This window comes from Oncorhynchus clarkii, chromosome 20 (genome assembly GCF_045791955.1).
Source record: "Oncorhynchus clarkii lewisi isolate Uvic-CL-2024 chromosome 20, UVic_Ocla_1.0, whole genome shotgun sequence".
Taxonomy (NCBI): domain Eukaryota; kingdom Metazoa; phylum Chordata; class Actinopteri; order Salmoniformes; family Salmonidae; genus Oncorhynchus; species Oncorhynchus clarkii.
The window spans coordinates 9,110,506-9,122,719 of record NC_092166.1 but is presented as its reverse complement, the minus strand read 5'-3'; positions in this window follow the sequence as shown (position 1 = coordinate 9,122,719).

The following is a 12,214-nucleotide window of genomic DNA, read 5'->3' as shown; positions in this document are numbered from 1 at the left end:
AACCATCCCCCGAGGAGAGGTTTGAGAACCCCTGCATTACTATACCGCACAAGTCTGCTCAACCCTTCAGCACTGCAACAACAGACACACACACTCTTTCACTCTCTCTCCCCCTGTGGTGGAAAAGTCTGTAGAGGACTCTGGGTTCCTCCCTGATCGATACAGTGCATTTTTCCCAGCAGTGGTCTGGTGTCTTCTTTCAGGTCCTCTTATCGATCTGCCATGAACAGACGCCAACCAGGGTCCTCTTCTGTCTGCATAAGGGCCGGCAATGGCATCAGTCATGTGACAGGAAGTGTCTTGTCTGGGTGTGTCTCTGTGGCTGCATTTAAACAGGTAACCCAATTCTATTATTTTTCCCAACTATTGGAAAAAATATCTGATTTGTCAAAAGGCCAATTAGTGGCTAAAGATCCAAAATAGTCTGCTTGTATAAACACAGCCTGTGTGTCTGGAATGGATGGATATAACTTGCCACCACTTCTATCTCTAGCTTCTTTCTCTCCCTCACATCCCAATAATCCCCACAAGGGTACAGACGGTGGCTAGTTTGAAGGTCAGGGAGGGTATCAAATCAAATTTTATTTGTCACATGGTTGAGTACGTTTATTAAATAATATATATATATTTCACCTTTATTTAACCGGGTCAGCTAGTTGAGAACAAGTTCTCATTTGCAACAACTTGGCCAAGATAAAGCAAAGCAGTTCGACACAAACAACAACACAGAGATACACATGGAATAAACAAACATACAGTCAATAATACAGTAGAAAAACGTATATATACAGTATGTAAATACAACAGCTGTAGGTAGACCTTTCCATGAAATGCTGACTTAAGAGCCCTTAACCAACAATGCAGAGTTTTAAAGTAAGAAAAATGTGCTGAATAATCTAAAGGAAAAATAGTAACACAATAAAATAACAATAACAAGGCTACAGTATATACAAGGGGTACGGGTACTGGTACCGAGTCAATGTGCAGGGGTACGGGTACTATAAAATAAAATAACAATAACAAGGCTACAGTATATACAAGGGGTACGGGTACTGGTACCGAGTCAATGTGCAGGGGTACGGGTACTATAAAATAAAATAACAATAACAAGGCTACAGTATATACAAGGGGTACGGGTACTGGTACAGAGTCAATGTGCAGGGGTACGGGTACTGGTACCGAGTCAATGTGCAGGGGTACGGGTACTGGTACCGAGTCAATGTGCAGGGGTACGGGTACTGGTACCGAGTCAATGTGCAGGGGTACGGGTACTGGTACCGAGTCAATGTGCAGGGGTACGGGTATTGGTACCGAGTCAATGTGCAGGGGTACGGGTACTGGTACCGAGTCAATGTGCAGGGGTACGGGTTAGTTGACGTAATTGAGGTAATATGTACATGTAGGAAGGGGTACATAGATAATAAAAATAGAGTAGCAGCAGTGTGTGTGTAGCATCAATATACATGTGTGTGTCCGTGTGTGTTTGTCTGTCTGTGTGTTGGAGTGTCAGTGTAGTATGAATGAGTGTGTGGGTAGAGTCCAGTGAGTGTACATCGAGTGCAAAAAACAAATCATAATAAATACGAGTAAAATAAAGGGGTAAATAGTCCTGATGGCCATTTGATTAACTGTTCAGCAAATCAAATCAACGTTTATTTGTCACGTGAGCCGAATACAACAAGTGTAGTAGACCTTACAGTGAAATGCTGAATACAACAGGTGTAGTAGACCTTACAGTGAAATGCCGAATACAACAGGTGTAGTAGACCTTACAGTGAAATGCTGAATACAACAGGTGTAGTAGACCTTACAGTGAAATGCTGAATACAACAGGTGTAGTAGACCTTACAGTGAAATGCTGAATACAACAGGTGTAGTAGACCTTACAGTGAAATGCTGAATACAACAGGTGTAGTAGACCTTACAGTGAAATGCTGAATACAACAGGTGTAGTAGACCTTACAGTGAAATGCTGAATACAACAGGTGTAGTAGACCTTACAGTGAAATGCTGAATACAACAGGTGTAGTAGACCTTACAGTGAAATGCTGAATACAACAGGTGTAGTAGACCTTACAGTGAAATGCTGAATACAACAGGTGTAGTAGACCTTACAGTGAAATGCTTACTTACAGGCTCTAAGCCTTTAGGTCCTAGACTTGGTGTTTCGGTACCACTTGCCATGCGGTAGTAGAGAGAACAGTCTATGGCTGGGGTGGCTGGGGTAGCTGGGGTCTTTGACAATTTTTAGGGCCTTCCTCTGACACAGCCTGGTATAGAGGTCCTGGATGGCAGGCAGCTTAGCCCCAGTGATGTACTGGGCCGTACGCACTACCCTCTGTAGTGCCTTGCGGTCGGAAGCTGAGCAGATGCCGCAACAGGCAGAGATGCAACCAGTCAGGCAGGATGCTCTCGATGTTGCAGCTGTAGAACCTTTTGAGGATCTTTTAGTTTTCTGAGGGGGAATAGGCGTTGTTGTGCCCTCTTCGCGACTGTGTTGGTGTGTTTGGACCATGATAGGTCCTTAGTGATTTGGACACCAAGGAACTTGAAGCTCTCAACCTGCTCCACTACAGCCCCATTGATGCGAATGGAGGCGTGCTCGGCCCTCCTTTTCCTGTATTTCACGATCAGCTCCCATGTCTTGATCACGTTGAGGGAGAGGTTGTTGTCCTGGCACCACACTGCCAGGTCTCTGACATCCTCCATATAGGCTGTCTTATCGTCGTCGTCGGTGATCAGGCCTACCACCGTCGTGTCGTCGGCAAACTTAATGATAATGTTGGAGTTGTGCCTGGCATGCAGTCGTGGGTGAACAGGAAGTACAGGAGGGGACTGAGCACGCACCCCTGGGGAGCTCCAGTGTTGAGGATCAGTGTGGCAGATGTGTTGCTACCTACCCTCACCACCTGGAGGCGGCCTGTCAGGAAGTCCAGGATCCAGTTGCAGAGGGAGGTGTTTAGTCCCAGGATCCTTAGCTTATGTTGGAGTTGTGCTTGGCCAGGAGGCCAAGGGGACTAAGCACACACCCCTGAGGGGCCCCCGTGTTGAGGGTTAGTGTGCCGGATGTGTTGTTGCCTACCCTTACCACCTCGGGGCAGACCGTCAGGAAGTCCAGGATCCAGATACAGAGGGAAGTGTTCAGTCCCAGGACCCTTAGCTTAGTGATGAGCAATGAGGGTACTATGGTGTTGAACGCTGAACAGCATTCTAACGTAGGTGGGAATGGGCAGTGTGTGAGTGCAATAGAGATTGCATCGTCTGTGGATCTGTTCGGGCAGTATGCGAATTTGAGTGGGTCCAGGGTTTCTGGGATGGTGGTGTTGATGTGAGCCATGACTTTCAAAGCAATTCATGTCTATAGATGTGAGTACTACAGAGCGGTAGTCATTTAGGCAGGTTACCGTGGCGTTCTTGGGCACAGGGACTATGGTGGTCTGCTTGAAACATGTAGGTATTAGAGAGGTTGAAAATATTAGTGAAGACACTTGTCAGATGGTCAGTGCATGCTCTGAGTATGCGTCATGGTAATCCATCTGGCCCTGCAGCCTTGTGAATGTTAACCTGTTTAAAGGTCTTACTCACATCGGCTACGGAGAGCATGATGACACAGTCGTCCGGAACAGCTGGTGCTTTCATGCATGGTTCAGTTTTGCTTGCCTCGAAGCGAGCATAGAAGGCAATTAGCTTGTCTGGTAGGCTCTGCGTCACTGGGCAGCTAGGGGATGGGTTTCCCTTTGTAATCCATGATAGTTTGCAAGCCCTGCCACATCCGAAGAGCGTCAGAGTATTAGGATTTGATCTTAGTCCTGTATTGACGCTTTGCCGGTTTGATGGTTCATCTGAGGGCATAGCTGGATTTTTTTTATAAACCGCGGGATTAGTGTCCCCCTCCTTGAAAGCAGCAGGTCTAGCCTTTAGCGCAGTGTGGATGTTACCTGTAAACCATTACTTCTGGTTGGGATAGGTCACTGTGGGGGGGACGTCGTCGATGTACTTATTAATGAAGCTGGTGACAGATGTTGTATAATCTTCAATGCCATCGGATGAATCCCAGAACATATTCCAGTATGTGCTAGTGAAACAGTCCTGTAGCTTAGCATCCGCTTCATTGGACCACTTCCGTATTGAGCGGTACTTCCTGTTTGAGTTTTTGCTTGTAAGCAGGAATCAGGAGGATACCGCCCACCACCAGACTGACAGACACTCCCACCCACCACCAGACTGACAGACATTCCCACCCACCACCAGACTGACAGACATTCCCACCCACCACCAGACTGACAGACACTCCCACCCACCACCAGACTGACAGACACTCCCACCCACCACCAGACTGACAGACACTCCCACCCACCACCAGACTGACACACTCCCACCCACCACCAGACTGACAGACACTCCCACCCACCACCATACTGACAGACACTCCCACCCACCACCAGACTGACAGACACTCCCACCCACCACCAGACTGACAGACACTCCCACCCACCACCATACTGAGACACTCCCACCCACCACCAGACTGACAGACACTCCCACCCACCACCAGACTGACAGACACTCCCACCCACCATCAGACTGACAGACACTCCCACCCACCACCATACTGACAGACACTCCCACCCACCACCATACTGACAGACACTCCCACCCACCACCATACTGACAGACACTCCCACCCACCACCATACTGACAGACACTCCCACCCACCACCAGACTGACAGACACCCACCCAAGACCCAAGTTCAATAAAGGCTGTGTGTCCCTTGCCTTGAGGCCAGTCTGTTTGGCGTGACAATGACCATAGGAGGCAGATCCGGAACAACTGTGTTCCATCTACTGTTTCACTAACTCCCCACCCTTTTCAAGAGTTTGTCCATTACTGTGGTAAAGTGATGATGTCCAGTAACAGACTGTGTTAGTAGTTCATTATGTGCGTCATGTGAATCCTGTGCACCAACCTGGGCCTATTCACAACATACGACATTGTTAATACATACAGTGCCTTGCGAAAGTATTCGGCCCCCTTGAACTTTGCGACCTTTTGCCACATTTCAGGCTTCAAACATAAAGATATAAAACTGTATTTTTTTGTGAAGAATCAACAACAAGTGGGACACAATCATGAAGTGGAACGACATTTATTGGATATTTCAAACTTTTTTAACAAAGCAAAAACTGAAAAATTGGGCGTGCAAAATTATTCAGACCCTTTACTTTCAGTGCAGCAAACTCTCTCCAGAAGTTCAGTGAGGATCTCTGAATGATCCAATGTTGACCTAAATTACTAATGATGATAAATACAATCCACCTGTGTGTAATCAAGTCTCCGTATAAATGCACCTGCACTGTGATAGTCTCAGAGGTCCGTTAAAAGCGCAGAGAGCATCATGAAGAACAAGGAACACACCAGGCAGGTCCGAGATACTGTTGTGAAGAAGTTTAAAGCCGGATTTGGATACAAAAGGATTTCCCAAGCTTTAAACATCCCAAGGAGCACTGTGCAAGCGATAATATTGAAATGGAAGGAGTATCAGACCACTGCAAATCTACCAAGACCTGGCCGTCCCTCTAAACTTTCAGCTCATACAAGGAGAAGACTGATCAGAGATGCAGCCAAGAGGCCCATGATCACTCTGGATGAACTGCAGAGATCTACAGCTGAGGTGGGAGACTCTGTCCATAGGACAACAATCAGTCGTATATTGCACAAATCTGGCCTTTATGGAAGAGTGGCAAGAAGAAAGCCATTTCTTAAAGATATCCATAAAAAGTGTTGTTTAAAGTTTGCCACAAGCCACCTGGGAGACACACCAAACATGTGGAAGAAGGTGCTCTGGTCAGATGAAACCAAAATTGAACTTTTTGGCAACAATGCAAAACGTTATGTTTGGCGTAAAAGCAACACAGCTGAACACACCATCCCCACTGTCAAACATGGTGGTGGCAGCATCATGGTTTGGGCCTGCTTTTCTTCAGCAGGCACAGGGAAGATGGTTAAAATTGATGGGAAGATGGATGGAGCCAAATACAGGACCATTCTGGAAGAAAACCTGATGGAGTCTGCAAAAGACCTGAGACTGGGACGAAGATTTGTCTTCCAACAAGACAATGATCCAAAACATAAAGCAAAATCTACAATGGAATGGTTCAAAAATAAACATATCCAGGTGTTAGAATGGCCAAGTCAAAGTCCAGACCTGAATCCAATCGAGAATCTGTGGAAAGAACTGAAAACTGCTGTTCACAAATGCTCTCCATCCAACCTCACTGAGCTCGAGCTGTTTTGCAAGAAGGAATGGGAAACAATTTCAGTCTCTCGATGTGCAAAACTGATAGAGACATACCCCAAGCGACTTACAGCTGTAATCGCAGCAAAAGGTGGCGCTACAAAGTATTAACTTAAGGGGGCTGAATAATTTTGCACGCCCAATTTTTCAGTTTTTGATTTGTTAATAAAGTTTGAAATATCCAATAAATGTCGTTCCACTTCATGATTGTGTCCCACTTGTTGTTGATTCTTCACAAAAAAATACAGTTTTATATCTTTATGTTTGAAGCCTGAAATGTGGCAAAAGGTCGCAAAGTTCAAGGGGGCCGAATACTTTCGCAAGGCACTGTATCTTCCTGAACTTTTCTTGCTTTGGATCAGGCTCTTTTTGCATTATTCTGGGCCAATCTACATACTAAACCAATTTCTTTCATGCAAATAATACATTTGTATGTCTATTTTATATAGACTGAACAACAATGTAACAGATTTTACTGAGTTACAGTTTATATAAGGAAATCAGTCAATTGAACTAAATGCATTAGGCCATAATCTATGGATTTCATGACTGGGCAGGGGTGCAGCCATGGGGAAGCCAGGTCCAGCCAATCAGAATTCGTTTTTCCCCACAACAGGGTTTTATTACTGACAGAAATAATCTGAGAGAAATAAACTTTTTGTGTGTATGGAATATTCCTGGGATTTTTTTTATTTCAGCTCATGAAACATGGGACCAACACTTTACATGATGCGTTTATATTTTTGTTCAGTGTACATAAAATGAAGGGTCTGTAGTCAAAGACTGATGCCCTGTTGAGTTTCGATTTGGCCATCTATTTCAGCAGTCTGGAAATAAACTTATTTTTATACCATCAGGAAACACAATCTGTTATCCTAGTGTCCTAACAGAGAGCTGACTAGGTGGTTTCTCAGACTTTGATCAATGAGCCGGTTAGATAATACCTCACGTGGTGACTCGTTTTAATACATGTACTGAATAAATAAAGATCTTGAGGGATAGCTGATGTGTGTGGCTACTTCAGAAGTCCTTAAAAAAAATGTGTTTTTTAAAAATGGATCCCGAGCTGGTCTTGTTGTTGAGCCTGTAGTGGGCAGAGGTTGGAAAGGTAGATCCAACCAATTAGACGAGAGAATGTGGATTACGTAAAAGGAAAAAGATGAATTGTAAAAAATAAAAAAATAAAAAACACTGCGGTACAGTGCACTGGAAGAGATCCCTGCACACACATTAGACTAATGTTCTTTCAGGGTGGGAAGTGGGGTCAAGAGGAGGTTAAAGGTCACACATTTAAACGGAGGCCCTTTGATAAAATGTGCGGTACATTTATTCGCTAATAGTTTTTGCATTTCAGTGCTATGTTACTGTTGAGTAATGGGGACCATAGACTTGAAACAATGTTATTGATCCTCATTCATCAATTATTGATATCTTTCTGACAAAACGTTCTCTTTTGCTAGGCTATTAATTGACTAACGTTGTCATAAATGCATCATCTGCCATTCAAGATGGATCACACAGAGACAGGTCAACTAAAGACTTCCTGATCCTAGCAGATGACTGTAGTAAGACAGTGTTCTGACAGGATAAAGATAGGATCCAGGGCAAAGGAAATGCATATCAACAGAGGAAGGGGTTCAGTTGATGGCTGAAATACGTAAATAAAACACCTTAGGATATTTTAGGCTTACTGTAATTATTAAATTTCCATATAGCAATATTCCTTCAAGTTGAAAAATGTATTTTTACTGATTATAAAGTCATAGTCGACAAACAGCAAAATCAAAGACATGCTTAAATATGTATTACATTGTTTGGTTATAATTTCGGACCATTTGAATAAAGATAATTACCACTGCAAAACTGAAGATGATTTTGCATTCTCTCGCAGGGTTACATTTGAAAATATATTATCACAGGTGCAATGGGTGCTAAACATGGTGATGTAAACATTGTGGAACAAAATAAACAGAAGTGTTATGTCCACACAGCAAGCCTTCGGTCATGGTCAGGTGCGGACTGGGACCATACATTGGCTTTGGCGTTTCTAATTCACCAGCCCATTTTGCCACCGGCCCCAACTATTAGCCAGATAATGATAATTTTGCACATCTGACAGGTCATGGTGGCCCCGAACATCACCTTTGTAAATGAATCCTGAGCAGAGAAAGAACAACATGCATCAAAGTTTATTTATAAATGTATTTATTTGACAGAGACAATGCAAATTAATTAACATTTCTGTAAATGTGCTAGATTTAGCCAGCTGTCTAGTTTTCATCTGTAGTCCCTAGGACTAGGATAGATAGTCCCTAGTAAGATAGATAAAAACATTTAGAATCACAAACTTTTCACACACACAAAAAATGCAAGTTCAAAATAATTTGAATAACAAATAATAATTGTCAAAAAGAAAACACAGTAAAATACTAACAATTAAGTAGTAGAAAATACAAAAACAATGAAATATTACAAACAGCAAACATAAAAGGTTAATAAAAGTGTATACAATCTTGCTGTTCCTTAAACCACTTTTTCACTTATTGTGTGAGCTCACAAACACTAGCCACACGTTTTACGTTTTCACTTATTGTGTGAGCTCACAAACACTAGCCACACATTTTACGTTTTCACGAAGTTGGTTCCAGTGATGAACAGCTTTTACAGAAAATGCCGACTGGGCAAGTGTTGTTCTTCACACTGGAACCTCCAGTTCCCATTCACTGCTCCGCCAGTATGTGAACCTATAGTTTGAATACTTAATGTTGTGGAGCAAGTCCATGTTAGAGGCAAGCCATGCAGAAGTGGAATGCAGGGTGCCATGTTGCTGAAATGAATGGGCCAAAACTGGAAGAAGGAAAAAGGCAGCGAAAGCAAAGACCAGCAGGATAATATAACCGAAGATAGGGAAAGAGGGAGGAGTTTTAGCTAATTGCGTTATCATGAGAAATGTTTCACAGAAATTATTTTTGTTGCATACATTTACAATTCATTAGCTCTTGCATGTAAAAAGTATTTCCTTGCAATATATTGTTTTGTTATCAATTATTTGGGTTTTATGTTTGGTTTTCAGTAGCTAGTTTTCCATCCAATTAGCAACAGATGTTCATACATGAAGAAAATATGAGAATTTTCCCATCATGGAGTGTTCCACCAAACGGACTTGTTGCACATAAAACTCATTGCGTGATGAAGTCGTGCACACAACAGACTTTTATTTGCACGTGTTTCCATCGCGTTTTCAACCCTACCAACAGTTTTGTCACAAACTGTTGCATTATATAGTAAATGTGTCTACTCTGGTCTTGACACGTGTGCTCTATCCAACAGCTCTCAGATGCAGTGTGGATAGACTGTGAGGGTAGGTTAGTCTATAATATTTGTACTTGTCAAGCATCGATCACCATGTCACCAGAATCAGACCCTCGTTATTTATTGGAAAGGTGCATCAAGATCACAGTGCACTTTCACCATCCTGTGAAGTTCATCATAATATATTTAATCTGTAACCAAATAAACTGTAAGGTTTCCAGAGTCATAGTGGGAGGACCACACACCATATCATCGTGTGACTTTGATATGCTGGTTTTTATATCAATATTTGCTCATAAATGCGTTTCAAACGCAATTTCTCGCATAATGAATATCACCAACACAAAAAGATCCCACCATGTCCGACGAACAAATTGTCTGTCAGCATTTATAAAATTGTACCGAAACGTCCTTTTTCCATCACAGCTGTCATGATTTTTTTTTAAAGTCAGTATGACTTTACTCGCATAAAAACTGTCTGGAAACGTGGTTACTATCATTATTTTTTATTGCAATATGACATTATTTTGTTCTAGACTTCAGAAGTTGTGCTTAATATTTAATGGCACAAAAGTAACTCACTTACTAGAGAATTGCACCATATAATAACACTATTACTCTAATAGAGGTGTTTAAAGCAGCAATCCTAATTGAAACATTAACAAAGTGCAGTCCCCGCCACAGTTTCGTTAAAAAGCTGAGGGATGGGGCTGCAGAAATGCAACCACTCTCAAATCCATAGACTAAACTGCTAAGGACTGACCATCCATGATATCAAAATTATAGTTTTAACAATGTTATTAGACTATACAGTGATTGTTTACATTTACTTTGAACAATGTGGAGTTTTCTTACATGTGAAACTGCAATTAGATGTTCACTTTCACATGTAAATTGCAAGTTGACATGTGAAAAACAATCATATGTAAAAATCTAATTTGCAGTTTAATATGTGAAAAACTTTCACATGCGGAATTGGGATTTTTACATGTTGTTTTCTTACACAGTGAACCTGCAAATTACATTTTTTCCCACATGTGAAACAGCACATTTGACATGTTTTGTTGTTGTTGTTGTTGTTGTAAGGGTTGGACTTGCATTTTCTGAAGCCCTCTAACCAAAAGTATTATAAAAATAAATTCGCTGAATGTGTTCCCATACTGCACATTGATTAGCACCATTGCAGACTATGTTGATTTTTAGCGTATATTGTTGTTCATACACCGCAAATGAGGAGGGGGTAGCATATCTGCAGCTTGCTGGCATTGTTAAACTACTCCACTTTCTGAGATAAGTATTTTAAACCTCATCCATCTTCTTTATTTTATAAACCTCCATACTTCCGCGGAACTGCAGGATATACTTGAGGGAACAGTTTCTGACTGATGGCTGGCCTGCAGTATCCTATGGCAGGTTATACTATTCCAGCCTGCAGCAAAATATACCCTAGCTCGGCTCTTCTCATTGCCTCTCTCTCTCTCTCTCTCTCTCTCTCTCTCGCTCTCGCTCTCTCTCACTCAGACGCACACACTCACACCTGAACCCCCGCCCATTCAGTCATTAAACAGAAGCACAACACAGACACGGCAAAATAGCTACCGTGTTTACAGCGTTTCTAACAGATCTTAACTGTTTATCGATCTGACTTCAGCTCAGCATCCCGCTCCGCTGCTGTCCCTGCTGCCCCATCTGAAGAGGCGGAAGGAAGGCGCAACCCGACCAGGCACATTCACATCGAAGCAGTACCTTCAACTTGCCCACTGACCAGCTCTTATTTGCAGTGAAACATGAGTGATAAAGATAAAAACACCGGTAAGAAACTTTTATGTGCTTTTATTTGTTTCGTTCTATCTGCGAAGGTGCCGTGGATCAAGGCTATTGCAGTGTGTGTGTGTGTGTGTGTGTGTGTGTGAGTGGATATAGAAGCGAGGAGCTTCTGTGAGTGGGGTGGACTGCGGTAGTCGAAATCCTCAACTCCCACTTTTCTGTATTTTTAGGTCCATTGCAGTATGGTGCTTTGCGCGTAGTCTAGACTATGGTGTATGCCTTTCCGCGTAAAGAGCCAAGGAAGTTGTGCGTCCTGGGCGGGCAGTGATTATACCCCCGACAGTTTCTTGGTGCAGCGCTTTGTTGGGCAATGAAACCGGGATGATTAAGAACAAGCGAGCCGGTGGCCAGACTCACTCGGTAAATGATTTACTATGTGATGCTATCGCGCACGAGATGTGGATGTTGTGATGCTGCGCTCTCCGACAATCATAACCAAAAATGTGTATGTTTAAAATGTTTCATCTCTGTCAAAAGTGGAAATGTTTTCTATATTTTTTGTAAATATTTGTTGTAAATGTGGGCATTTCACGTTACTGTTGTGCAGAAGATAAATGCATGTATATCTCCCTTGAGCGCTTCGTCATGTCAAGAGGAGAGGAAAAGCGCTTGCTGATCACTTTTTTTTCCCGGCGCGAGATAAATGTGCTGTTCCTAGTGTCTCGAGCTCCCTGATCACATCAGCATGCGCATAGTGGCAGAATCGTTGTTGCAGGAACAAGTGCCTAGTCTGCCAAATTTCCCGACAAGGTTTAGGGCACCGAACACCCGATTAAAA